The sequence below is a fragment of the Hylobates moloch genome, unplaced genomic scaffold (genome assembly GCF_009828535.3).
Source record: "Hylobates moloch isolate HMO894 unplaced genomic scaffold, HMol_V3 SCAFFOLD_1, whole genome shotgun sequence".
NCBI lineage: Eukaryota > Metazoa > Chordata > Mammalia > Primates > Hylobatidae > Hylobates > Hylobates moloch.
In genome coordinates, this window is record NW_026652276.1 from 213,565,487 (window position 1) to 213,591,270 (window position 25,784).

General features: G+C 43.8%; 1 protein-coding gene across 1 annotated transcript in view; it reads right to left on the reverse strand.

Moving 5' to 3' along the window:
* Positions 1-25,784, reverse strand: part of PLXNA4 (plexin A4) — a 527,428-nt gene that overhangs the window by 498,198 nt on the left and 3,446 nt on the right. The gene's annotated exons all lie outside the window — the stretch shown is intronic.

Here is a 25,784-nt window from a genome sequence, read left to right on the forward strand (position 1 = left end):
AAGACAAGTAGGTTTCAGAAGTATCACTATGGACATCATGAAATTAAAAAATGCAAGAAGAGGACACAAATTATTTGGAAATTTTTTAAATTCAATAGACTGTATTTCTATGACCCAGACACTGCCTGGTAACTAGACAAGCTGTGGCTCAGAAGGAAATGACTCAGAACAGTGGGAAAATGTCAGCGAAGTATAAATCCCAAAAAACCTTCTTAACCAAGATTTCCGCCTGTTTTGAATCCTTAGGAAAAAGAACCCTTAAAAAGAGCGAAGTGTATGTGTATGTTTCTCAAACTTTTCCAGATAGTATCAAGCCTGGAAATCATGACATTCTCTGGCTAGCCCCCATGAGATATTTTAAATTCCACTTACAAATCAACAATTTTATATGGGGACAAGAAGATTATACCATATACATGAAATACAATATCACGACCATGCATATGTGTCCAAAAAGATTAACTGCCAGATTAAACATAAAAAGTGATTTCAGAATTTTTCTGTTAATACTTATTTGCTACTGTTTCATCAGCTTTATTGCTGTTGTCATTTGTGCTTGCTGGTATGTAAGCAACTCAAAAATCAAAGGAAACATCTATGGAAGAAAAACTGGAAACAGAGAAAATTCTATGAATTGACTAAATGTTTTGTATTAATTAGGAAAATATCTCTAGATTACAAGCCCCATGAACAAAGTGGCAATGGCTGTCTTATTCATGGCTCCATTTCAGTTCCTGGTTAGCGTATCTGGCATATTCTAGAAGCTAAGCAAAGACGTGTGATCAACTACTTGATTTTAGCTATTGAACCAACCTCACTCCAGCTATCAGACTACTGGAACATAATTGGTGAACTACTAGGTAACAGAAGGACTCCTTGTCCATTTTTCTTTTCTGGTTTTTGAGACAGAGTCTCACTCTGTCGCCCAGGCTTCATGAAGTGCAGTGGCACGATCTCGGCTCACTGCAAACTCCGCCTCCCGGGTTCATGCCATTCTCCTGCCTCAGCCTCCTGAGTAGCTGGGACTAAAGGTGCCCACCACCATGCCTGGCTAGTGTTTTTTGTATTTTTAGTAGAGATGGGGTTTCACCGTGTTAGCCAGGATGGTCTCGAGCTCTTGACCTCGTGATCCTCCTGCCTCAGCCTCCCAAAGTGCTGGGATTATAGGCGTGAGCCACCGCGCCTGGCCCATTTTTCTTAATAAGCTATTTTTTGATGGTACCATGTTTAAGGCTACAGGGTCACATGATCACCTACTGGTCTTGAAAGACACAATGACACACTCAGTATGCATGTTCTCATAATCCCACCTACTCTTGTGATTTCTGAGGTGACACTGGATAAGCGGCCTGCCTCTGATTAGGATTTCTGAGAAGGTTCTTGTTGTTTTGCTTAGTTTTTGTTTCTTTGTTCAAGGTCTTAAAATATTAAGATAATAACAAAACATGATAAATACCATTGGTATTTATATTTGCAAAGTCCAAAATATTTGAGTTTTTAAATTTATTTTATATAACATCTTTACTTTTATTAATTTGTTTTTAATATATAAGTAGTACATTGAGGATGCTTCAGGGTTATTAAAATCCAAACAATAAAATCGAAAGTCTCCTTAATTACCATGTCAAACCCAGTCCTCTCCCCAAGGTAAAAACATTGCCCTGGTTTATAACCTTCCAGACTCTTCCCTGTGCTTTGACATACATAAATGTATCTGCACTTAGAGAGATTTGTAGTTTCTGTCTTGTTCTCATTATTATTTCTATAAATGATGTAATAGGATACCTTTTCTCTACTACTTGCTGTTTTCATTTGGAATATGTCTTAAAGCCCTTTCCACATCCACTGATATAACTCTACCCTATATTTTTAACCATTTGTCTTAGTTCAGGCTGCTATCACAGAATACCAACAACTGGGTAGCTTAAACAATAGACACTTATTTCTCACAGGTCTAGTGGCTGAAAGTCCAAGATCCAGATTCTGACCAATTTAGTATCCAGTAAAGGCCTGCTTCTTGGTTTGCAGATGGCCTCCTTCTTGCTGTATCCTCGCAGGGCAGACAGATCATCTCTCTCATGTCTTTTCTTATAAGGGCACTAATTTCATTCATGAGGGCCCCACCCTCATGAGTAAATCACATGCCAAAGGCCCTACCCACAAATACCATCACACTAGGGCTTCAACATATGAATTTTAGGGAGACAAAAGCATTCAGTCCATAGCACCATTCCATGGTATTCTATAATTCAAATGAACCATAGTTTACTTACCTAGTCCCTAACTGCTGGTCATTTAGGTGATTTTTAATCTCTTGGTTTTTTTTTTTTTTTTAGATGGAGTCTCACTCTCTCGCCCAGGCTGGAGTGAAATGGCACAATCTTGGCTCACTGCAACCTCCACCTCCTTGGTTCAAGCGATTCTCCTGCCTCAGCCTCCCAAGTAGCTAGGACTACAGGCGCATGCCACCATGCCCAGCTAATTTTTGTATTTTTAATAGAGATGGAGTTTCACCATGTTGGCCAGGATGGTCTCCATCTTTTCACTTCACGGTCTGCCCGCCTCAGCCTCTCAAGGTGCTGGGATTACAGACATGAGCCACCGCACCCAGCCAATCTCTTGGTTTTTATACATTGCTGCAAAGGTATCTCATTTGAGCCCCACCATATACATGGGCAAGTGTTACTCCAGGAAAAAATAGTGAGAAATGAAATTGCTGGGTCAAAGGACGTGAACACTTAAAATTGCCATAAATACCGATAAATAGCATTCTGAAGTGGCTGCACCAATTTACTCTCCCACAAGCAAGGTATGAGAGAGCCAGTTTCCCTAAACCTCTGCCATCATCATCAAACTTTAAAACCATTTCAAATCGGATGAGTGAAAATGGTTTCCCACTGTTGTTTTATTTTGCCCAAGAGTATTCTGAATGTGGGAAGTCAACTACATTGCTGCTATTTAACATAATTTTTCTAACTCTATATCTTGCCCTCTTCTCCCCATAAATAGGGAGACTTTACGTAAGTAGATAGTAGTAGCAGAGACAGCTAGCTATCCTCCAAATCTCTTCTCCTTGGGTACACACCTAGACTGTGTTTCCCAGACTTCTTGGTGGTTGTGTAGAGACTTATTACTGGGTTCTAGCCATTGAAATGTAAATGGAGCGATGTGTACCGCTTCCAGGACTGGCCTATAAAAACCTTCCGCACACAATCTCCATGCTGTCCTCTCTTCCACTGGCTGGATATAAACAAGCATGATGAACCTAGAAGCCACACGTTGAGGATGGCAGAAATACAGAGGAAAGAGGAAAGATGCTTGGGTCCTTGAGTCACCACTTGAAAAGAGCTATTTGCCAATCCTGAACACCTGTTTTGGATTTAATGTGAGCAAGAATTATTCAAGCATTTGTAGGGTTATTTATTATTATTACAGCAACCACCAGTATTGTAGTGAGGATTAGCTCATTAAGATGATTGCAGATGCTATAAAAACATTAGGAAAATAATCAGGGAGTCATCCTGGGCATATAGGTATACCCCCCAGCACAGAACACTCCATCTTACAAACTGTCTGAAGAATTAGGGGCTATCTGAAGGCAAAAAAAAAAAAAAAAAATCCCTGGCCTATGTCACAGGTTAGCTAAAACAGAGATTTCTTCCGTTTTCTGGTCCCCACTGTGACCCAAGAACTACTTCCCAGATGACTCCAGTTGTTGGTTAGTGCATCAGGCTTGGAGGACCCTGTTCCCGTGGAAATGTCCTGTCAGCCATCACAGTCAATTACTGCAGAGTCTAGATGCTGCAGGATTGTTTCATCTGAGGTCAAAGACTATTTAAAATGCCATTTGCTATTAGGAAGCTGCCCTCAAGCTCAGGGCCAGGGGTGAAGCTACCACATGGTTACCAGGTTACCTGTTGAAGTTGACTTTCTGTGGCATGGAGAAATTGCCCAAGGTAGAGTCATGCCCAACATTTCTCATGAAGCATGGCTGCCCAGCCAGGTGACTGTCAAAGCTATTTGTGCAGGCTATTGTTCCACGGCTATCAAAGGAAACCAACCCACCCCTCCAGGTGACCCTTCCAGCCCCTTCCCCATTGGGTATAAGAACTAAAACTGGCCGAGCATGGTGGCTTACAGCTGTAATCCCAGCACTTTGGGTGGCCGAGGCAGGTGGATCACCTGAGGTCTGGAGTTCAGCCGTGGCCAACAAGGTGAAACCCCATCTCTACTAAAACTACAAAAATTAGCCGGGCATGGCAGCACGTTCCTGTAATCCCAGGTACTCAGGAGACTGAAGCAGGAGAGTCACTGAATCCAGGAGGCAGAGGTTGAAGTGAGCCGAGATCACACCATTGCACTCCAGCCTGGGTGACAAGAGCAAAATTCCATCTCAAAAAAAAAAAAAGAGAAGAAAAGAAAAACTAAAATTAAAGTCTTCTTACCCTGATTACTTTCCAATAATGACAACAAACAGTCTATGCCTCTGGCTGCCCTAGGAAGAGTGAGGAGGAAAGGGACTTTAAAAAGGACTCACCCGTAAGTCACATGCAAAAGTTAGAAAAGATCAAGGAGCCAGACTGTCCAGCTCCTTCCACCATAGTAGCAGTTTTCAAACAATCAAATAAAACAGTCAAAGGAGAGCAAGCCTGGCTGAAGACAGGGGGAGGAGGACCTAGAGTCCCTCCTGTTTGCTCTACCCCATACCCATGTGAGTTTCTCCCTGGGACCCTGGGGCTCTACAGAGAACAGTTTAAAAACAACCACTCCAAAGGCCTTTACAGGTGACCCATCCAAAGGTCTAGCAGGAAGCAACCCCCAGGGTGTACAGCACCTCACCCAAAGGTGGCAGACCACCAAATGTGAACCTGGAAATCTTAACATTGGACCGTAAAGCCAAGCTGCTTAGTTGCTTTTTGCCTGTTGTACTCTGAGTACTTGGCTTAGTATCCATCACATATCAGGCACTTAATATTTGGGGAATGAAAGAATAAAAGAAGCTTAGTCTTTGAATTGCCATCAGTAATAGTCACAGCATATTGGCCACATAGCACTTCACAGTTTATATAGCACTTTCCCTTATATTGTCTCATTCAATATTCAGAACCTACTATGATGTAGTCAAGATAGATTGTCATTTAATAGAAACAGAATTTCAGAGAGATTTGGTGACACGCTCAGTGCCACAAAGCTAGTCCCAAGGCAGTTGCGAGACTGGAACCACATCTTCAGGCTCCAAGTACCTGGGCTCTTTATCCTACCCTCACTGCTGAGACTCTGATGCTGCCATCATGATGGTAGTACCCATGGTGATGGTAGTATACTATTCATCATAGCAATATGCAAAACACATACAGACTCCAGTCCCTGGCCATAAGCATATGCCTGGTTGGTTAGCTCCCATGGCTACAGGTTCTGTCTCTTCACACTGAGAAAGGTGATCCTTTCTCATGAGCATAGATCACAGAGCCCATGCCAAATAGTGGAAATGTTTATGCCAGAGGTCACATGGGGATGTGTATGTGGGAAGAATAGAGAGAATGAGCAGATCGGCACAAACTCATCCTCAAGACCTAGAAACCAACTCAAAGCCCAAGTCCTACTTCATATGAAAAGTCACATCTGGGGGCTACTCAATCTTGGAAAGGGAAGCATGAGCTTGAAAACTACAGCTCCTGGATCCTGGTATAAGTCATGAACTTGGTCCATATAACTCACAGATTTCTGATTTAGTGTTCAGTAAGCTTAGGGTTAAACACCAGCCCCACCAGCAAATTTTGCAAAGGCTGCCCTATTTAGGCTCCCCACCACCTGCCACAACCTTTAGAATCAATTTCACCATAAATCTCAGAAGCTCACCTACCTCTAAGTCAGTCCTCAAGCCTGAACAGGAAGCAAGTGTACAAAGAGTCCAGAGTAAAAGAGAAAAAGTCACCCAAGTCCTCAGACTTTCTTCTGCTTCTAGATTGCCCAATTTATTCTCCTTGTATAAAGTAGATAAAATAACTCTTCCCCACAAATGGCCAATGCTGTGAATGCATTTTCATCCACAGGACTCTGAGTCCCCAAAATAAAGCTATTTATTTGACCTTCATGATTTTTTCTTCTTTGTTCTTCAAACTTGTCCTTTACTTACTTTTTCCATCTCAAAAGTGAGGGCTAGGCAATTTGAAAGAACCTAAACCCGCCGATGGGGTACAGACCGATGACTTCAGCCCAGGAGAGGTGGAGAGTGCCAAATCAAGCCTTTCTGGGTTGAGGGTCATGCAACCACATGATAAAAGCCCCTCCAGCCAAGCACAGTGCTGGATCCTGAAGGAGCAGAATTATGAAGGTCAAGGGATCCCTAACTCTGCTCTTCTGACATTTGTGTCCTAAAATGCAACAACTACCTCCCTACCCTGTTAATGTACATTATGTGAGTTCATCTCCAATAAAACGGGTTAATTCTGCAATATTTCAAGGGGATTTCCCCCTCTGTAGGTACTATCTTCTCACACCATTCACATAGATCCTGTAGAGCATTGATCATCTGTCACATCAAGCACCAGAGAGACCGTCACAAAAGGCAGGTCTGTGAGGCAGGGTGGAGTGTGTGGAGTCCTAGGCAGTTAGAGGCCTGAGATCCCCTGGCCTTCATCAATCCGTTCATCCTCATGCATTTGTCACATGTGTGCCAGCACTGTGCTGGGTGCTATAGGATATAGAGGAGTAAAATAATTTTCATATTATCACTGCAAAAGACTTGCACTGTCATTGAAGAAGTCAGACACAAAGAAGCGATGTGGGAATGGTTGATCAACAACAAATATCCACATATTGCTGCATACTTCATACCAGTGTCTCCCCTAGGGACTGGGATACAGCAAAGACCAAGACGGACAAAAATCCTGCTCTCATGGAGTTTAGATTCTTGTAGGAAATATATTTCAAGGTTTGATTGTGGAATTCAGAAAACAAAGTCATCAGTAATTAAGAGAAAAGATCTGAGTAGTCTGAAATAGAAGCTTTAAGCAGGTCTTCTCCCCGCACAGGCCTCCCTATTCAGTTTATCCCAAACTGAATTCATCACTCTTACCCTTATACACCCTCTTTCTGTGAACCCAGACTTACAAGCAAGAAAACTGGTGGTATACCAGATGATCCCAATTCACTCCCCTTCACTCACCGCCACCAATCAAGCAGGCCTTGTAGACTTTACCTTCTAAGTACCTCTGAAATCTATTCCCTCCTCCACATTCCCACTGCCACAAACTAGGTCAAGCCCTCGTCACATCATCATTTCTTACCTACTGTAGTGGACACTGTCATGCACAGCCCAGATTCCCTCTCAATCTAGCCTGAAGGACTTTTGCCTCAGCTTTGGGAGTGCTGTTGGTGCTCAGCCTTCAACTATTGCTATAGTTTGGATATCTGTCACTGCCCAAATATCATGTTGAATTGTAATCCCCAGTATTGGAGGTTGGGCCTGGTGGGAGGTAATTGGATCATGAAGATAGATTTTTCATGAGTGGTTTAGCACCATCCCTTTGGTACTGTCCTTGTGATCATGAGTGAGCCCTCATGAGATCTGGTCATTTAAAAGTGTGCAGCATCTCCCCACATCTCTCTTGCTCCTGCTCTGGCCATCTAATGTGCCTGCTTCCACTTTGCTTTCCACCATGTGTAAAAGCTCCCTGAACCCTCCCTAGAAGACTGCAGAACCATGAGCCAATTAAACCACTTTTCTTTATAAATTACCCAGTTCCAGGTATTTTTTTATATCAATGCAAGAATGACCTAACACATCTGTCAATCCCTAATGGGATTGCTTCAGCTGCAGAGAACTGTCTCACTCAAGGTGCATGCATCTCAGCCCAACCCAGGATATAGCTCTGGAGCACCCTATGGGGTCATCTGAGAATGCGAATGAGCCTGCATCACAGAACAACATGGCACTCTGTCCATTTTCTTTCACAGATGTTGATCCCAAGGACCCTCCTTAATAAAGAGCCTGCATGCTGGAATCCAATCTATGAGGACAAGAAAATTTCAATGGCTCCTGACTACCTGCTCTACCTTGGCTCAACCCTTCATCAATCCCACCTCTGAATATCTACAAAAGTTATATTTCCAATCTCTGTAGTGTAACTTTTAGTTCTATTGAAGTACTACAGTTTATGAAACAAAATATAACTCATGGCTCATAACGAAGAATAGTATTCCTTCCCAACACCCATCCCATTGCCTTCTGCCATTTATTTTTACATTTCTAAATAACATGCTTATGCTTCTATTTGTTGATGTTTTTCAGTTTTAGATATCTGTCAACTTCCTATTATGAAAGATGAAGGTTTAGATCTTCTACACACACACACACACACTTTTCCTGTCTTCATTCTCCTGAGATTCTTATATCACAATTTTCATTGCTTTTGTTGTTTTCATTCTATATAACATTATTCACAGCTGATCTAAGGTGTATACTATGATTACATTTCTTTTCCTGTACAGTTTTGTTTGTTTATTTTCCCTGGTTGTCTTATTTGCTTAGTTTTTATGTAGCCCTCATTTCTATCATTTGAATGTATGTGTCCCACACACACAAATTCTTATGCTGGAATTAAGACTCAACTTGACAGTATTAAGAGGAAGTGATTAGGTCACGAGGGCTCCACACTTATATGTGGGATTAGTGCTTTTATATAAGTGTTCGAGCAAACTCACCAGGCCCTTTTGCCCTTCATCCCTTCCACCATGTGAAGGCACAGTATTTGCTCCTTCCACCATATGAGGACTCAGCAAAAAGGCACCTTCTTTGAAGCAGAGAACAGCCATCATCAAACAGTGAATCCACCGGCACCTTGATCCTGGACTTCCCAGCCTCCAGACTGTGGTTGCTTAAATGTCTGTTCTTTATAAATAACCCAGTCTAAAGTATTTTGTTATAGCAACAAGAATGGTCTCAGATACTCTCACTAATATCTCTCCAAACCCTTCACCAGAATATTTCTTCTCAATATGTTTAAACATTCATGGTCTTCAATGCATTTAATATTTTCCTCCTTGGAGGCATCCCTTCTGAGGCTCTCTCTCCTCTTTTCCCAATATGGACAGAAGCCTTCTAATCCTGCTCAATAGTCCTCATCCTTGTGGAACACATTTTCTAACAGCTTACTGTAAAGAGTATACAGGTGGTAATATTTTGAGACCTGCCTTCCTAAAAATTTATTCTATCCTCATATTTGAGGTACTTTGGTTGGGTATAAAATTCTAGGTTCAAAAGCATTTTCTGTCAGAATTCTGAAGACATGGCTCCATGGTCTTCCAACTGTTAATGTTGATGAGAAGACCCATGCTGTGTTGACTCCTGCTCCTTTGTATTTCTCTCTTGCTCTCTGTCTCTCGCTCTCTGTTTCTCTCTCTCTTTTTCTCTCAGCTTTTAGGCTCTTTATATGGCATTTTGAAAATTCATATTTTCTGTTAGAGTGTTTTTTTCTCCTTGATTATGCTGAACATTCAGCAGATCATTTTAGTCTGGAAACTCATATTCTTTGAACATGTCTTGTTGTTTGTGGGTTTGTTTCTAAAAATGTCCTCTCTCTCTCTCCCTCATTTCCTCTCTTCTCTTTTTCTAAACATCTTTTATTTTTTGGATCTCCTGGATTTTCTTTATTTTTCTCTTCCATTTCAGTCTCTAGGTTAATTTGATCTAATTTCTAGACTTTCCTCAACACTATCTTGTAGCTTTTTTGTTATTTCCGTTCTCTTATTTTTAATTTCTGTGATCTTGTTCTCTGAAACTCCTTGTTTTACAACCTTCTGTTATTGTTTTATGAATGTAGTATTCTGTCTTACATCTCAAAGCATTTTCATGATGAGGATATTTTTTGTTTTCCTTCTACACTACGCCTTGCATTCATTTCTTCTGAGTTCCTTCTGATTTGCTTAGTTCAAATTCTGTCTCATGTTAAAAATATTTCTTCAGATGTCTTATGTCCTTGGCTGTCTATTTATATTCAAGAGTGAGGCACTCAAATGCTGATTGAAATCTCTGTCACTGTCTTTTCTGCTAGTTGATCTCATTATTGATTGATCAGGTATGCCCAGGCCCTTTTGTAAGGAGATCCCAAGTGGTAATACCTTTAGATCTTTTCTCTCGGGTGGATCGTTTTACTCAGAGAGGAATACTTAGAACTCCTGCCTTGGACAAATAAACCTAACTACCAGCATTCTGGGAAGCTGAATGGAAGAAGGGGAATAAGACGCCTCAGTAAATTGGCTTTAACTCAACTTCACCATCAATTTTATCTGATGACTCTGAGTCTAGAGACTCTCTTGTACAACTTCTCCAGAGAGGAAAGCTTCATTCCTGCACTAAGGTCATAGACAGATACCTGAGTAGACTTGTAAAGGGCATCTGGTAGGTCCTATTCTATTATTCTAATGCTGAGTGCACATTAATCTCCTAGGAAACATTTTTAAAAACTGATGCCTAGACCCTCTCCTGAACCATTACCTCTGATTTTCTGGAGTGAGGTCCTGACCTGCATATTTTTTAACTCTTCTAGATGAAACTGATGCATACTGAGGATTGGGAACCATGAGTCCAACTGCGCCTTATAACAACTTTTAACCGTTTCTCCTATTGCCAGCCAGTGTCTTAGCTTGGGCTGCCATAACAAAATATCATGGACTGGGTTTAAATAACAGAAATTTATTTTCTCACAGTTCTGGAGGCTAGAAAACTAAGATCAGTGTTCTGGCCAACTTGGTTTTCAGTAAGGGCTCTTTTCCTGGCTTGCAGATGGCCGCCTTCTCACTATGTCCTCACATGGCCTTTCTTCTGTGCATGCATGGAGAGACAGTGTTCTCTAGTGTCTCTTCTTTTTTTTTTTTTTTTTTTTAGGACGGAGTCTCGTTCTGTCACCCAGCAGGCTGGAGTGCAGTGGCGCGATCTCCGCTCACTGCAAGCTCCGTGCCGCTCGAGTTCACACCATTCTCCTGCCTCAGCCTCCTGAGTAACTGGGACTATAGGTGACTGCCACCACACCCGGCTAAATTTTTTGTATTTTTAGTAGACAGGGTTTCACTGTGTTAGCCAGGATAGTCTCAATCTCCTGACCTCGAGATCCGCCTGCCTCAGCCTCCCAAAGTGCTGAGATTACAGGCATGAGCCATCTCGCCCGGCCTGGTGTCTCTTCTTATAAGGCCACTAATCCTATCAGATTAGGACCACGCCCTTATGACCTCATTTAACCTTACTTGTCTCCTAAAGACCCTATCTACAAATACAGTCACACTGGATATTGGGCTTCAACATATGAGTTTGGGGAAAACACGATTCAATTTCCATAGCACACAATCTATAACAGAAAACTTCAGACTCTACTGCCTCTGATTTCTGGTTCTTTCTGCAAATCACTTCACTTCTTGGTTTTTCCCCAGCAGCGTTTTCACTTTCTCTGCACTGCTAAGTCATTTGTCATGTGCCCATTGCTTTTCCAGCTTCCTCAATTTTGTAAACATTGTCCACTTTGGGATTTTTTTTTTGCTTTTTTTATTTGACTTTTTTTTTTTTTTTTTTTTTTTTTAATGGAGTCTCGCTCTGTCACCCAGGCTGGAGTGCAGTGGCGCAATCTTGGCTCACTGCAAGCTCCGCCTCCTGGGTTCACGCCATTCTCCTGCCTCAGCCTCCCAAGTAGCTGGGACTACAGGCGTCTGCCACCACATCCAGCTAATTTTTTGTATTTTTAGTAGAGACAGGGTTTCACCGTTTTAGCCAGGATGGTCTCCATCTCCTGACCTCATGATCCGCCCCCCTCAGCCTCCCAAATTGCTGGGATTACAGGCGTGAGCCACTGCGCCTAGCCTTTATTTGACTCTTTATGGTCATATCAGTGGAGTTTTCAGAGGGAGTAGAAATAAATTAAGTGTTTGATCTGTACGTTTACCTGGTATTCCTCAAGAGTGACATTGTTAAACTGCAACCTTTATTATGACTCTCCCTAACTAAAACCCTTCAACTTCTTCCCATGACACACAGAAAGAACTTTCAAACTTTTAAACCAGAACACCCATAGTGGCAGAGAATTAACATGTGTATTCCTAAGTGTCTGGGATGGAGTCCAAAAGACTCAACCACTTGCATAAAATTTCTTTGAAATCTCACGTTTTATTTTTTAAATATATGCAGATTTTGCCCCTGTTCCATAATGGATCTGTTTGTTTTAATATAAGAATATTATTTTAAATTACTTGGCATTTAAATTGCTTTCCTTTACTTTCTTTCTTCAGTCTTCAAGCCAAATTGATGCTTTGAAAAACTGATCAATTTATCTCATTACTTTGTGTATCCATGAGACACATACAGTTCAAGAGGCACAGCCCTTATTCTTAAGGTGCCTTAGTCCTATTGAGTCATCAAAACTGGGCCCAGTAGCTGGCTCCTAGAAGATAATATACTTAACAAGTGTCACTCAACTCCATAGACCCTCCCCCAACCCCATGGTCTCATCTGCTCCTCACCCACCTCTCCTCATTATTTCTGGGATGATTAAATCTATGCTACAAGTCCAAGCCAATGCTAAAAGCTCGTGCTTGGAAGTAGGGCTGATCTTACAATAAGGGACATAGTCAGATGTTCCAACTTTAAGCACTGCCCTTTCAATTCCTTTCTTTTCTGCTCATTCCTCTCATCAAAACTCTAACTGCCAAGAAATATGAGAGGGATTGGATTAATTAGTGGAGGAAGATCGGGCATGGTGGCTCATGCCTATAATCCCAGCATTTTGGGAGGCCCAGGCGGGTGGATCACCCGAGGTCAGGAGTTCAAGGCCAGCCTGGCCAACATGGTGAAACCCCCGTCCTTACTAAAAATAAAAAAAATTAGTCAGGCGTGGTGGCACACATCTGGAATCCCAGCTACTCAGGAGGCTGAGGCAGAAGAATTACTTGAACCCGGGAGGCAGAGGTTGCAGTGAGCCGAGATTGCACCACTGCACTCCAGCCTAAGCAACAGAGCTAGACTCCATCTCCAAAAAAAAATAAAAAATAGTGGAGGAAGAGCATTCTAAATTTCTTGGGTAGAATTTCTGAAATTAGAACTCATGGTAGGCAAAAAAATGATATATGTAGTGGAAATCTTTAGAAGTAATAATCATAGAGGATACACATTAATTCATTTGATCCTCACAACCCTATAAAGTAGCTACTGTATTATTCCCACTTTACAGATCAGGAACCTGAAGCCCAGAAGTCACACAGTGAGCAAATGCTGGAGCTGAGTGTGAGCTTAGATGTGCCTGATTCCAGAGTTAGGCTCTTACTCATTATCTACCTCCCGGGATAGAAATGTAGCATCCATCTCAACAGCTCCCAGGCTCTGAGATTTCACCTGCCAAGAAAATTTCAAAATAATTTGGGGGAGGGTAGATAAACACAAAATTGCCAAGTTTATATTTTGCCAAATAACCACATTAAAAATAAATCCCATTATCACTATCATTTCATTTTTTAAATGACTTGTTAACACTGCAAGATGGGAAGAAGATAATCTCAGGATAAAAGCAGAAACTTAAACGGAATAAATTTAGACTTACGAAAAACAGGACAGCATCCACATTTTCCCCATTTTGCTGAAGACCAGTGGAAACTATCTGGGATCCCACTGGCTCCCATTTGGAGCCAGAGATTAGCTCTTCTAATCTCTGTGTTCTCAGGACACAGAGCTGAGTCTCTAAGCTGAGCTGGAGTGGAAGGTGGGGAGACAGACCCCCAGCTTCAACCCTGGAAACATCATAAGGAGGGAAAACCTGTGTCTGCTCCTATCCAAGGCATCCTCCGTTCTAACCAGGCTTTCCACACTCCCTTCAACTCAAAATATTACTGGGTCAAGGGCAGTCAGTATGTAGGGGGAGGTGGGCGAAGAGATGGGGAGAGAAAAATTAAATCAATGAAGCCAGTGTTCTGAGTGGGTTGCAGACAGCAAAGGTCTAAAATTGCCTGAGACAGAGGAGGACAAACACAATTTGCTCCAGGTGATAGAGAAAACAGTGGGGCTTGAGGTTCTCTTTTTTTTTTTTTTTTTTTTTTTCGACGGAGTCTCGCTCTGTCACCAGACTGGAGTGCAGTGGTGCGATCTTGGCTCAGTGCAATCTCCACCTCCCAGGTTCAAGCGATTCCCCTGCCTCAGCCTCCTGAGTAGCTGGGATTACAGGCACCCACCACCACGCTGGGCTAATTTTTGTATTTTTAGTAGAGACAGGGTTTCACCATATTGGTGAGGATGGTCTCGATTTCCTGACCTTGTGATCCACCTGCCTCGGCCCTCCAAAGTGCTGGGATTACAGGCGTGAGCCACCACACCCCACCAAGGTTCTCATTCTTGTGCGGATTGTTCCTTTCTCAGTCTACGGTGTCATCAAGGATATATTCAGGCATTGAATAGTTAAAGGCAAGGATCTGGTCCTGACCATTTTATCTCCGAAGTATTTTTCACGTTTTTCCCCCAGCTGCTTCCCTGACTCTGACCCTCATCATCTCTTTGGTGGACCACTGAAGTAGCTTTGCTCCATGTCCCCATAGCCTGTCCATCTTTCTCCAGACCGAGTTTTCAGAAATGCAAACCTGTGATTCACCTCCTCCCATCAGTATCTTCTCCCTTGTCACCCAAGGAATCAAGTTGAGATCTCTCACTGAGTACACACGGCAACTCCAGCACATCACACACACACACACACACACACACACGCACACGCACCGCACCACACCACACACACACAAACACACAGTGTATGGCAGATGCACCTGATAGCAATAACTTAAGCACACCCTGAGACTGGCCCTGTGGTCTAAGAAAAGTGCTGGTTTTGGAGTTCCAAGCTAAGAAATCCAGGATTGGCCAGCTTGGAGCCTCATTCCTTATCTATGAGGGTCATCTAAACCCTTGGCCCATTCCTTGGAATGCAGGGCACACAGGGCATCAAAGCCCTTTATTTAGGGTTAAATGGAGGTTGCTAGGTGGAGGTTCCCGGGTAGAGGGTGCTAAGTGAAAATGCTATGTAAACTGCATGCTTTTTACAAACAGTAGCAGTTCTCCCGTCCAGCCCACTGCCACTAGTCTGCCCATATGTAAGGCCTCAATAAACCTTGTCTCATTCACTGGCTCTAGGTCTCTTCTTCGGCCTCTCTGACATGGTTCCATCCCTACTGGAGTGAGTAGGGGTCTGACACAACACACATACACACAGGAACACTGCCCCAACACATACACACACACACACACTACACACACACATACAGAAAGCCATACTTATCCACAACACCCTATCCCACTCTTTGCCTTAAATTCAATACACCAGAAACATAGAACTTCCTCTAGATCGCTGAATAAGTGCCCCTGGGCCTTTGCACATGCTGTTCTCTCTGAATATTGCCCTCTCCCTTTTCCACCTAATTCCATTCATCCTTGCAGGCCTCACTCAGGTCTCAGCTTCTCAAGGATCCCCTCTGAGATCCCCCTCTGGCCACCACCTCTCACGTAGTCTGGGACATGTGGATGTGCCTGCAGGCCTTGTCATGATGGGCTCTGTGATGGTTAATACCGAATCTCAACTTTGAAGGATGCAAAATATTGATTCTGGGTGTCTGTGAGGGTGTTGCCAAAGGAGATTAACATTGGAGTCAGTGGGCTGGGAAAGGCAGGCCCACACTTAACCTGGGTGTGCACCATCTAATCAGCTGCCAGTGTGGTTAGAATATAAAGAAGACAGAAAAACATGAAAAGACGAGACTGGCCTAGCCTCCTAGCCTACCTCTTTCTCCTGTGCTGGATGCTTCCTGGCTTCGAACACTGGACTCCAAGCTCTTCAGTTTTGGGACTTGGACTGGCTCTCCTTGCTCCTCAGCTTGCAGACAGCCTATTGTGGGACCTTGTGATGGTGTGAGTTAATACTTAATAAACTCCCCTTCATATATATATACGTATCCTATTAGTTCTATCCCTCTAGAGAACCCTAATACAGTCACTGTGCTCTGCTGAAGTCATGTGTCCATTGCTTCCTCTTTGGGGTTAAAGGTCATAGCATACTTAGTTTTGCACTCTTAATGCCAACACAGCACCTGGCACAGAGTAAGAACTTGAATAGATTTTTTGAACTGTGTACTTGGATTTAGGGATATGGCCCCTGTCCCCAAGAGCTTGTAAATTGGCTGGAAGGATGATACACCCACAGGCATGAAACATTCTAAGACAAAATACAGTGCTAGATTCAAAATAACCGAGAGATAGAACACACAATGTTCCCAGCAATTAGAAGGAAAAAACGATGTGAGCTGACATTGCTAAGAGGTTTCCTGGAGGACTGAAGAGGAAGAAATGCCGTGACAATTCCTCAGCTCCCCAGGACAGGCTCTTTCTGACCCCACTGCCCTGCACCTTGCCCCATGCCTCTGTCAGTCTGGCCTCAAACCCCCAACGAACCCCGGAAGACGCAAAATCACACAACGGCAACAGCATCAGTAAGTTCCACATTTAATACTTAGCAACACAGGAATTTTCCAACTAACTCCGGAAGATGTAAAATCACACAACAGCAACAGGATCAGGAAGTTCCACGTTTAATACTTAACAACAGAGGAGTTTTCCAAGGGCCGGGTTATTGAACTTGAAATAGGTAAATGAATGCAATGTATTTATCTGCAGGCAGCAAAGATAGGATGCAACTCTTCCAGGCAGCTGGGGGATGGAGGAGGAGTTTCCAGGGATCTGTTAGGAGAATCCCTCTCAACAGAACTCAGAGGGTAGAGAGCTTCAGGAGTGGGCATCCCCTCCAAAAGGCTCCAATGTGCAGAGGGAGGTGGGAGGAAAAGCATCCACTATCTTGCAATAAGGACGGAAAATGAGCGCAAGAAACTTTCAGCTCAAAGCCTCCCATCCAATACCCAGGTTGGCTCAGCTCTGCACAAGAACTCCAAGCAATCCGAAGATTTCATAGCCAAAAGCCAGAAGAGTTCCTCAGCCAAGAGGCTTCTGGGAGTGCAGGGGCCTAGGAATTGGGGACCACAAGAAACCAGGCAGAGGGCAGAGGAGAGAAGGGGCTGTCCCAAGTCAAGGAGGGAAGCTGAGGCACCAGCAGCCTGGACTTCTAGCCACATGGGTTGGGAGATCCCCTGTAGTCTGATGTTTCAGGGGTGGGGCTTCTGGGGTATGGTTTTCCAAGAATCTGTGTGCTTCAGAGACCACATCAAGGAATAGCCCCCCCAGGAGTGATTGGCTGTTATCCCACACTCCCAGCTACATCCCATGGTTGCTATGCAAATGCCCAAATGCCCTGAGGCAAGTGGGCTTCAAAGCACAGCCATACAAGGCCCAGGGAGTAGCAGCCAGCCACCTGCCAAAACCCTGCTCTGCTGTTGCCCTTCCAGATTCACATAAAGCCTTAGAAGGTCAGATTTCATATGATGCCACCCCACGTGCTTCCCCCACTGCACCCCAATAAGGTGGCCTTGTTTGAGCAGAGAAAGGACTTCCCAGCCTAGCAGTTCTCTGAGCTTCATTCTCTTCCCGAGATGCTACTGGCCTCAGGCACTGAATCATTCTGGTCTCCCTTGGGCAAATCCAAGCCAGCCCTCGCCTTTGCTATCTGCATGCAAAGGATGCAGGAGGTGGGGAGGTCAGAAGAATTCTGTTCCATTCAGCTCCCCCAACATGCACGTCCTCCCTCCCAGGAAGCTATTGCCTCAAGTCTTCTTGATACTGTTTGATGCTGAAACAGTGCTTTGTAGAAATGCTTGGAATGACAAGGATGAGCGAGAGGGAATGCAGAGATAGATGGCTCTACAAGTCCATTCCCAAAGAGCCTTTTGATCATTCTCTTGGCTCTCAGCTCCTTCACCCTTCTCTTTCTCTGTCTATCCCCTCCCCCATTCCTCATCCCCCATTCCACTCTCAGACCAGGACCACAATTTGTATGCACAATCCTTCCTCCTTTCCATGGCTGTGAAAAGGATGAATTACCTCCTTGATCTCAACGTGATGGTCCTGTCCAAGCACCCCTTCACCTGCTGGGTCCGTAATTGAAGTGTGCTCTCTGAATCTGCAGCTGTCACAGAGGACTTGACAAAGAGACCAGAGCAGGGTCCTGCACATATCAGGCTCTCCTTGGTTGCCTTGAGCACAGAAGAATGCAATTTTCCACACCCTGCACAGGGGGAAGGCCACGCGACGTTCTCAGACACTGGAAGTGCTCTTTAACTGGGAGCAAAATATTAGCAAAGATGCCCCCATACTTGCTTTCAGCTGCCCCTCATCCCAGCTCCTGCCTAAGAAAATTCTGGAAGACTGACAGAAGCCATGCTTGTCTTCCAAGTCTATGAGAAACCCTTGGCAGCCCTAGCATTGGCCTGTCCTATGCCTCAGTTTCCCCACCTGTGATGTAGTTACTCCAGCAGAAAATCCATCAACAAGCAAATAACTGAAAATGAGGACAGGACATCCCAAAACCGCAGGTGCGAGGCTTTGCCTCATCTCCCATGCCTTTGCCTCCCCATCTCCAATGGGCTGACTACAGAGACTTCCCTCCTCCACTCCCTGCCCAGATCCTGAACTAATCCTGAGACAGGAAGCTTCTACGGTGGCTCAGTTTCTTTCTCCCCACGATTAAGTTTTCTACCTTGGTTCCAACTCCTAAATCCAAAAATGGATACTAAGCAGGAGTTTCCTGGCCTCTGTCAGTCCTAGAGTCTGCCCACAGCCCCACAGTCAGCTGGGCTCCACTGTCTTCCATAGCAGTGCTTCCTGACAGCTTTTGACCAGGGCCCAGGCTGAAGCCTGGGCTCTCATCCACCCCCAGGGTCTGTGCTGCCACAACGGAGCCTCTGCTCCCAGCGCACAGCCTCCTCCCTACATAGCTGTGTGTGCAAGAGAGACTGTGGTTCGGTTTCCCCATATCTGTCCCTCTATCATGGGCAGCTGTCATGCCAGGCGCAGCCCTGTGCCCATCCCTGCTTACCCCATGAGGTCATGAGCAGATGAACACACATCATAGCAGGTCTAGGCCTAGGATGGTTGGAAGACTAAGTGAGACAATCTCAGTAAAACTCCTATACAAGAAACTGCCAGGGCCGGGCATGGTGGCCCATGCCTGTAATCCCAGCACTTTGGGAGGCTGAGGCAGGCAGATCACTTGAGGTCAAGAGTTCGAGACCAGCCTGGCCAACATGGTGAAACCCCGTGTCTACTAAAAATACAAAAATTAACTGGGCATGGTGGTGCGTGCCTGTAATCCCAGCTACTCTGGAGGCTAAGGCAGGAGAATCACTTGAACCCAGGTGGCAGACATTGCAGTGAGCCAAGATTGCACCACTGCACTCCAGCCTGGGCGACAGAGCAAGACTCTGTCTCAAAAAACAGAAAAAAGAAAAAAAAATGCCGACCATTTGTACCCATGGTTTCTGGCCTATCACATCTTCACTCTCTTTTACCCTTTTTACCCTGATCACATGAAATAAAAAAATTAATAATGGTAAGGAAGCATTTTGAGCTTAGAGGGAGCAAGACATGCTCTGGTGTGTGTCTAACCAGAATGTCTTAGCCTGTGGGGACAAATGCTCACTGACATTCAATGTACAAAGAGCAATGACTCTGAGCCCCAGTCTGCTTAATCACAGGACATCTTATCTTTTCAAGTCTCCAGATATCCCTAAAGTCCTCAGGAATTACACCCACATGTCCAGCACTTCCCAGTTCCAGTGGGCACCCCTCGCATGGTGCTCTAGGAGTTGGCATCCCAGAGCAGCAACTCTGCAGCATCTGGGTCATATCAAAGTTCACCATCCAAGGATGGACTGAGAACACCCATCATGGTGCTGAGCCTATAACCCAGGCCAGTGGTCTCGGGCTGAGATTCAGTGCTGATCCATCCTCCATATCCTGGGTGCCCAGATCCAGGGCTTCTCATTTAGAAGGGACAGTGACAATTCTTCCAGTCCTTAGGCCTTTGTGCTAATTTTCTATAGCAGGGTAATCTGTGCCTCAGTTTCCACTTCCAGCCCAAAGGGAAGATCAAACCTCATGCTCTTGTGTCCGCTCTCTGTTTCTATTTTCCTAAAAGCAGCTCCCAACCTCCCCGACCTCTCACCATCATGACCATGTATACACTGACATCATTGTGTGTATAAGAAAAAGCAAGAATTCAGGCAAAGTAAAATATAATATTTGCCACTCAGCTTGTCCCTCATTCCCTGAAGCCCTGCCAAGAACCATGCGCCCCCACAATCACCAGTAGTAAAATGTTCCTAAAAAGAACATTTATCTTTCCAGGCTTTACCTCTGTGTTGAGTCAACACTGCCGCCTCCCACCCCCACCTGGTTCCCCAGCGTGCATGGAACCGAAGGGGCCATTCAGGGGGTCTTGCAGAACAAAGGATTAATCTTCTCCAAAATAATGTTAAAGTTTTCATCTATAGCTAGGAAAAAAGTGCATGCAATTTTCCAATGATAAATTTCCTGGCTTCTACACTCAAACTGTAAAAGTCTTAAAGCCATGGCATCCAGTTCTATGTGACACTTGTAAATTTCCAGACCACTGATCAGAGTCATGGGTAGAAAGGGCACCACAGAGGAGACCCAAGATCCAGCCCCAGCCCTTTCTCTAACTGTCTTCGGGTAAGAACACTGCCCAGGTTCCTCATCTGTGAGTCGAGGGGATTTGGCTGGATTTCTAAGGACTGCAGAGCTCCAACATTCTAACGTTGCATTATCATTCATGATAAGTAATTATAACTAAGACAGGATTTGGCCTTGACACCAGCATCTAAAGCATACATGAGATCTCTCTGTTATTCTTTCCCAAAGCAGAAATGGTGCTCTGTTCTTACAGAGGATCAGGAAGAGATGGTAGTGAGCCAACAGATGTTCCTGGAGTATCTATTGCATGCCAGACCACATGCTGGGTGCTGGGGTACACAGTGACCAGAGAAGACATGATCAGCATAGAACTGACAATCAAAGAAGTTATGGCTTTCAGGGATCTTTCAATTGGTAGGAGAAACTTACACTAAATAAATGCATATAGCCATAGGTTACGGAATGCATCTCATCCCCCTCAAATTAATTTGTTGAGGCCCTAAGCCCAATGTGACTGTATTTGGAGACAGGGCCTTTGGGGAGGTAATTAAGGTTAAATGAGGTCGTATGACTGCTGTCCTTATAAGAATAGGAAGAAAGACCAGAGCTTGCTACCTCTGCATGTACAAAGAAAAGGGGTTATGAGAGTACACAGAGAGAAGGCAGCCATCTGCAAGCAAGAAAGAGAGCCGTCACCAGAAACCACATATGCTGGCACCTTGATCATGAACTTATGGTTTCCAAGAGTATGAGAAAAATCAATGTTTTTCAGTTACCCAATCTGCAGTATTTTGTTATGGTAGCCCAAGGTGACCAATGCACCATGTTTCATCAAATCCAGGACACTATTGACCTTGTGACACACCATTGTCTTATGTCTACTGAAAAAAAAAAAAAAAAAAGAGGCCCTGCCAATTAAACACAATTACTTCTTATCACTTAGAACTTTTACACTTATTGAAAAACTCTTTTAGAATCATTTAGTTTTGTGTTGCTCTTATACAGGCAAAAAGGGGAATAAAAGCAAAATAAATTAATTACACTGTCCCTAAAACTTATTATTCGGTGTTGAAGTCTTCTGAATCACTTTCCAACTCAGACTTGAAAATGGCACCATGGATGGATGATGGATGAGGCCGTATTTTCTAAAAGTTTGCTCCACTATTGCTTCCAAGACTTTCTTCCAAGTTCTTGACATTCATCATACAAATGGATGTTGATGCTTCCATGCTTGCCTGTGATACACAATTCTTGCACACTAATGTAACCATAACATAGCTTCATCTCCTTGTGGACTCTTTCTTTCTTTGTCCTTATATTAATCTGCCCAGGCTGCCATAACAAAATACCACAGCCTGGGTGGCTTAAACGACAGAGCTTTATTTTCTCACAATTCTGGGGAATGGAGTTCAAGATGAAGGTGCAGGCAGCTTTGGTTTCTCCTGAGGCCTCTCTCCTTGGCTTGCAAATGACCACCTTCCTGCTGCATCCTCACATGGCCTTTCCTCTGTGCTCACACATCCCTGGTGTCTCTTCTTGTAAGGACACCAGTCATGTTGGATGAAGGCTCTATCCATATGACTTTATTTAACCTGAATTACCTCCCCCAAAGGCCCTATTTTAAAATACAGTCACATTGGGGGTTAGAGCTTCAACATGTGACTTTAAGGGGGACACAATTCAGGCTACTACAGTCTTGCAAAGCATTTTGTTGTTACTTTGCAAGAGAATAGTGATCTCATCTTTCGAATGATAAAACATTTGCTTTGCTTGCTAGCATCAAATTGACACCCTGCTATTCTGTTTTCTTTCTTTTTTTTTTTTTTTTTTTATTTTGAGACGGAGTCTCACTCTGTCGCCCAGGCTGGAGTGCAGTGGCATGATCTCGGCTCACTGCAAGCTCCACCTCCCGGGTTCACCCCATTCTCCTGCTTCAGCCTCCCGAGTAGCTGGGACTACAGGTGCCCGCCAACACGCCCAGCTAATTTTTTGTATTTTTAGTAGAGACGGGGTTTCACCATGTTAGCCAGGATGGTCTCGATCTCCTGACCTCGTGATCCGCCCCCCTCGGCTCCCAAAGTGCTGGGATTACAGGCTTGAGCCACCACGCCCGGCCTACTGTTTTCTTTCTATATAAACTTTTTGTTTCGGTACCAAATTAGAATGATATTGTTTTTTAAGAGATATCTTAAATATAAACTAAACCCCAGATATGCAATGTCAATCATGCACCTAACTCCACTGGAGGGATGACAACATAAGTACCCATGACCAAGTCTGTGTATGCTCAGACAATGATCACAGCAGTCAATGTGGCTGTCCAGCCCACAGCATCATAAGATAGCATTTAACAGTGAGACACATCCCCCTTTCAGAAATGTTAAATGTGGGGAAAAGTGTGTGTGTTTTAGATGAAATATGATAAAATAAATAAATACATAAATTAGGATATCCATGTAATTCTTGTGTAGTTTGAGTTTTTAATAAATTCACTTCTATATAATATATAAGCAAATTGCAAAGTGTGACAGAGAATGAATTTACTCAAGATTTCAATGAAATTTTTAATGATTCATTTGTTCTCATTTCTTTCTTTAATTTTCTAGGTAATAAACCCTTTTTTATACAGAATGGTTCTATCCAAATATATCTAAACTGAGGCTGGATATGTAGAAAGCCAACATTTCTGTAATTAAATATAGTAAATTATGATTAAATTTCCTCTATTTTCCATCTTGCAGATTGTTTGTATTATAGAAATAAATGTATTAAAATTCCTAAAAGCATACAAACCTTAGGGTCACCCTGTATAGTATTAAGTGATTGATTACAAGTCTACAGAATGCTGGGATGAACAGAGTTGCTCCTAAGAAAAAATTTCTCAAGCTGAGACCCAGAAAGTGAGTTAGGAGTCAGCCAGGGAGAAGGGATATTCCAAAGAGAACGAACAGCATGCACAGAGGCCTGGAGGTAGGAGAGAGAAACTAGGGAGAAGGCAGACAGACTTGAAGTTGAGGGCGAGGGAGGGGGGCATGACAGGGCACGGAGCAGAGATACAGGCAGAGGCCTTCCTGGGCCCACCTCACCATGTCTAGGCACATCCCAGAGTACAAGGAGGTTGCTCACTGCTTCAGTTTTTATAACAGCAAAAGATTACAAATTACCTCAATGTTTCATACGAAAGGGGCTGGTTAAAGAAAATATGGTTTACCCAAACAGAAATTTTTAGAAAGTTCCCAAAAAAACCAACTTGGAACTCTTTATTCCTATGCAGTGATCTCCAAGACAAATTAAGTGCTAGATGCAAAAGGTGCTAGATAGAAAGTGCTAGATGCAAAACAGGAGTATGATATGATATAATTTGTGTTAAAAAATTAATTTACACATGCTTATATGTGCTAGACTATTTCTTGAAGGATACACAAGAAATTAAAAGGGCTGGTTACCTGCAGAGAAAGGTATTAGGTGGCTGGGGATGGGGTGGTAGGGAGAATTTCAGTGGTCTGCCATTGAATCTTTTCAGACCTGCAGGAAGAGGAGGGGGGAGAAGAAAGATGTTTTAAGTGGAAGGGCAGCTCATATAAGACTGTGGCTCTGTTTGTGGGAAGGCTTGTGTGTGGACGGGTAATGATGAAGCTCCTCTATGTTCCTTCAGCTTCCTGCAGGATCCTGTCTGTCTGGTATTGTTTTTCTGCTGTTTCACAGAGATGCTCTTTGAGAAAGATCATAAATTCCTCAAGGGCAGGAATCCTCACGTGCAAGTTCAGAGCCCCCACAGTGCCTAACACACATGTGAAACACAGCAAAGGGTGTCTTAATTCAAGCCGCCAGGTGTGCTGACTCACTTTCCCCCAGCCCCCACTCCACACAAAGCAGCCTCTGGAGTCTGCCCCAAACCCAAATGCTGCATAATCAAGCTGGAGGAATTCTCTCCTCCTAGAAATTCCAACCCAGTCTCAGAGGCCGTATTAGAACTGCTCTTTGTGGTTAAAATGACTTTCACAGACACCAAGGGGAAGGGTTTCCAAACTGAGGGTTCACAATCTACCAGTAAGTTGTGAAATCAATTTGGAGAGTCCAACAAGCCTTTTTTAAAAAGAATGAGGGCCTGGCAAGGTGGAACACACCTGTAATCCCAGGACTTTGAGAAGCCAAGGAAAAGATTGTTTGAGGACAGGAGTTCAAGACCAATCTCAGCAACACAGCAAGACCCCATCTCTATAAAAAAATTTAAAAAAATTACCCAGGCGTAATGGTCCATGCTTATAGTTCCTGATACTGGGGAGGCTGAGGCAGGAGGATGGCTTGAGCCCAGGAGTTTGAGGCTGCAGTGATCTAAGATCGCACCACTACACTCCAGCCTGGGTGAAAGAAGGAGACCCTGTCTCTTAAAAAAGAAGAATGGAAATTTTCAAAAGTCAGAATATATCACACACTAGTAAAAATAAGTATTATTTTGTGAAAATGTTTAATTTCAAATATGTGTGTGGATAGTGGGTCATAGGTAAAATATATTTATTACGGTGGGTTGCAGCCAAAAGTGTTTGAAAGGCAGTGGCCTAGAGGAGTGAGTGAGCAAAGGCCTCCGGAGTTGAGCAAAGCTTAGTTCAAACCCCACATCTATGATTTTGTCTCCCTTGCAGGTGACTTAACCTCCTCTCAGGGTACAATGGAGACAGTAGCAACACCCACCTCATGGGATGGTTGCAAGGTGCTTAGGTTTAGCTTGAAATCTTGGCTTAACACTTGATAAATGGTTAGCACTCGAGAGACATTCACTATCACTATCACAGCCAAGAAATACGCCCTTCGTCTTGCTCAAGAATCTCTGGCACCAAAGCAGACAATAGACTTGGTCATGGCCTGTGTTCCTGGCTGTCCCACGGCTCTTCTGCCTGGCAGCTTCTCCCCAGTGTTCTCCTTCTCACTCCACAGGCAGCAATTGGCTCCACAGCTTCCTGCCTCTTCACCATCAAAGGGGCTGGGTGACCAGAAAGGCGCATTTCAATTCAGGGGAGCACATTACTTTACTCTAATAGGACATTTGTTATCCCAGCCCCCTTTCAGCATTGGTTCCAGGGAAATAGATGGTCCCAGCCACCGTAATTCCTTCATGATATATTTAAAGAGGAAGATGATGAAGGAAATAATGGCAGTCGATCTGTGGTTGGAAAGA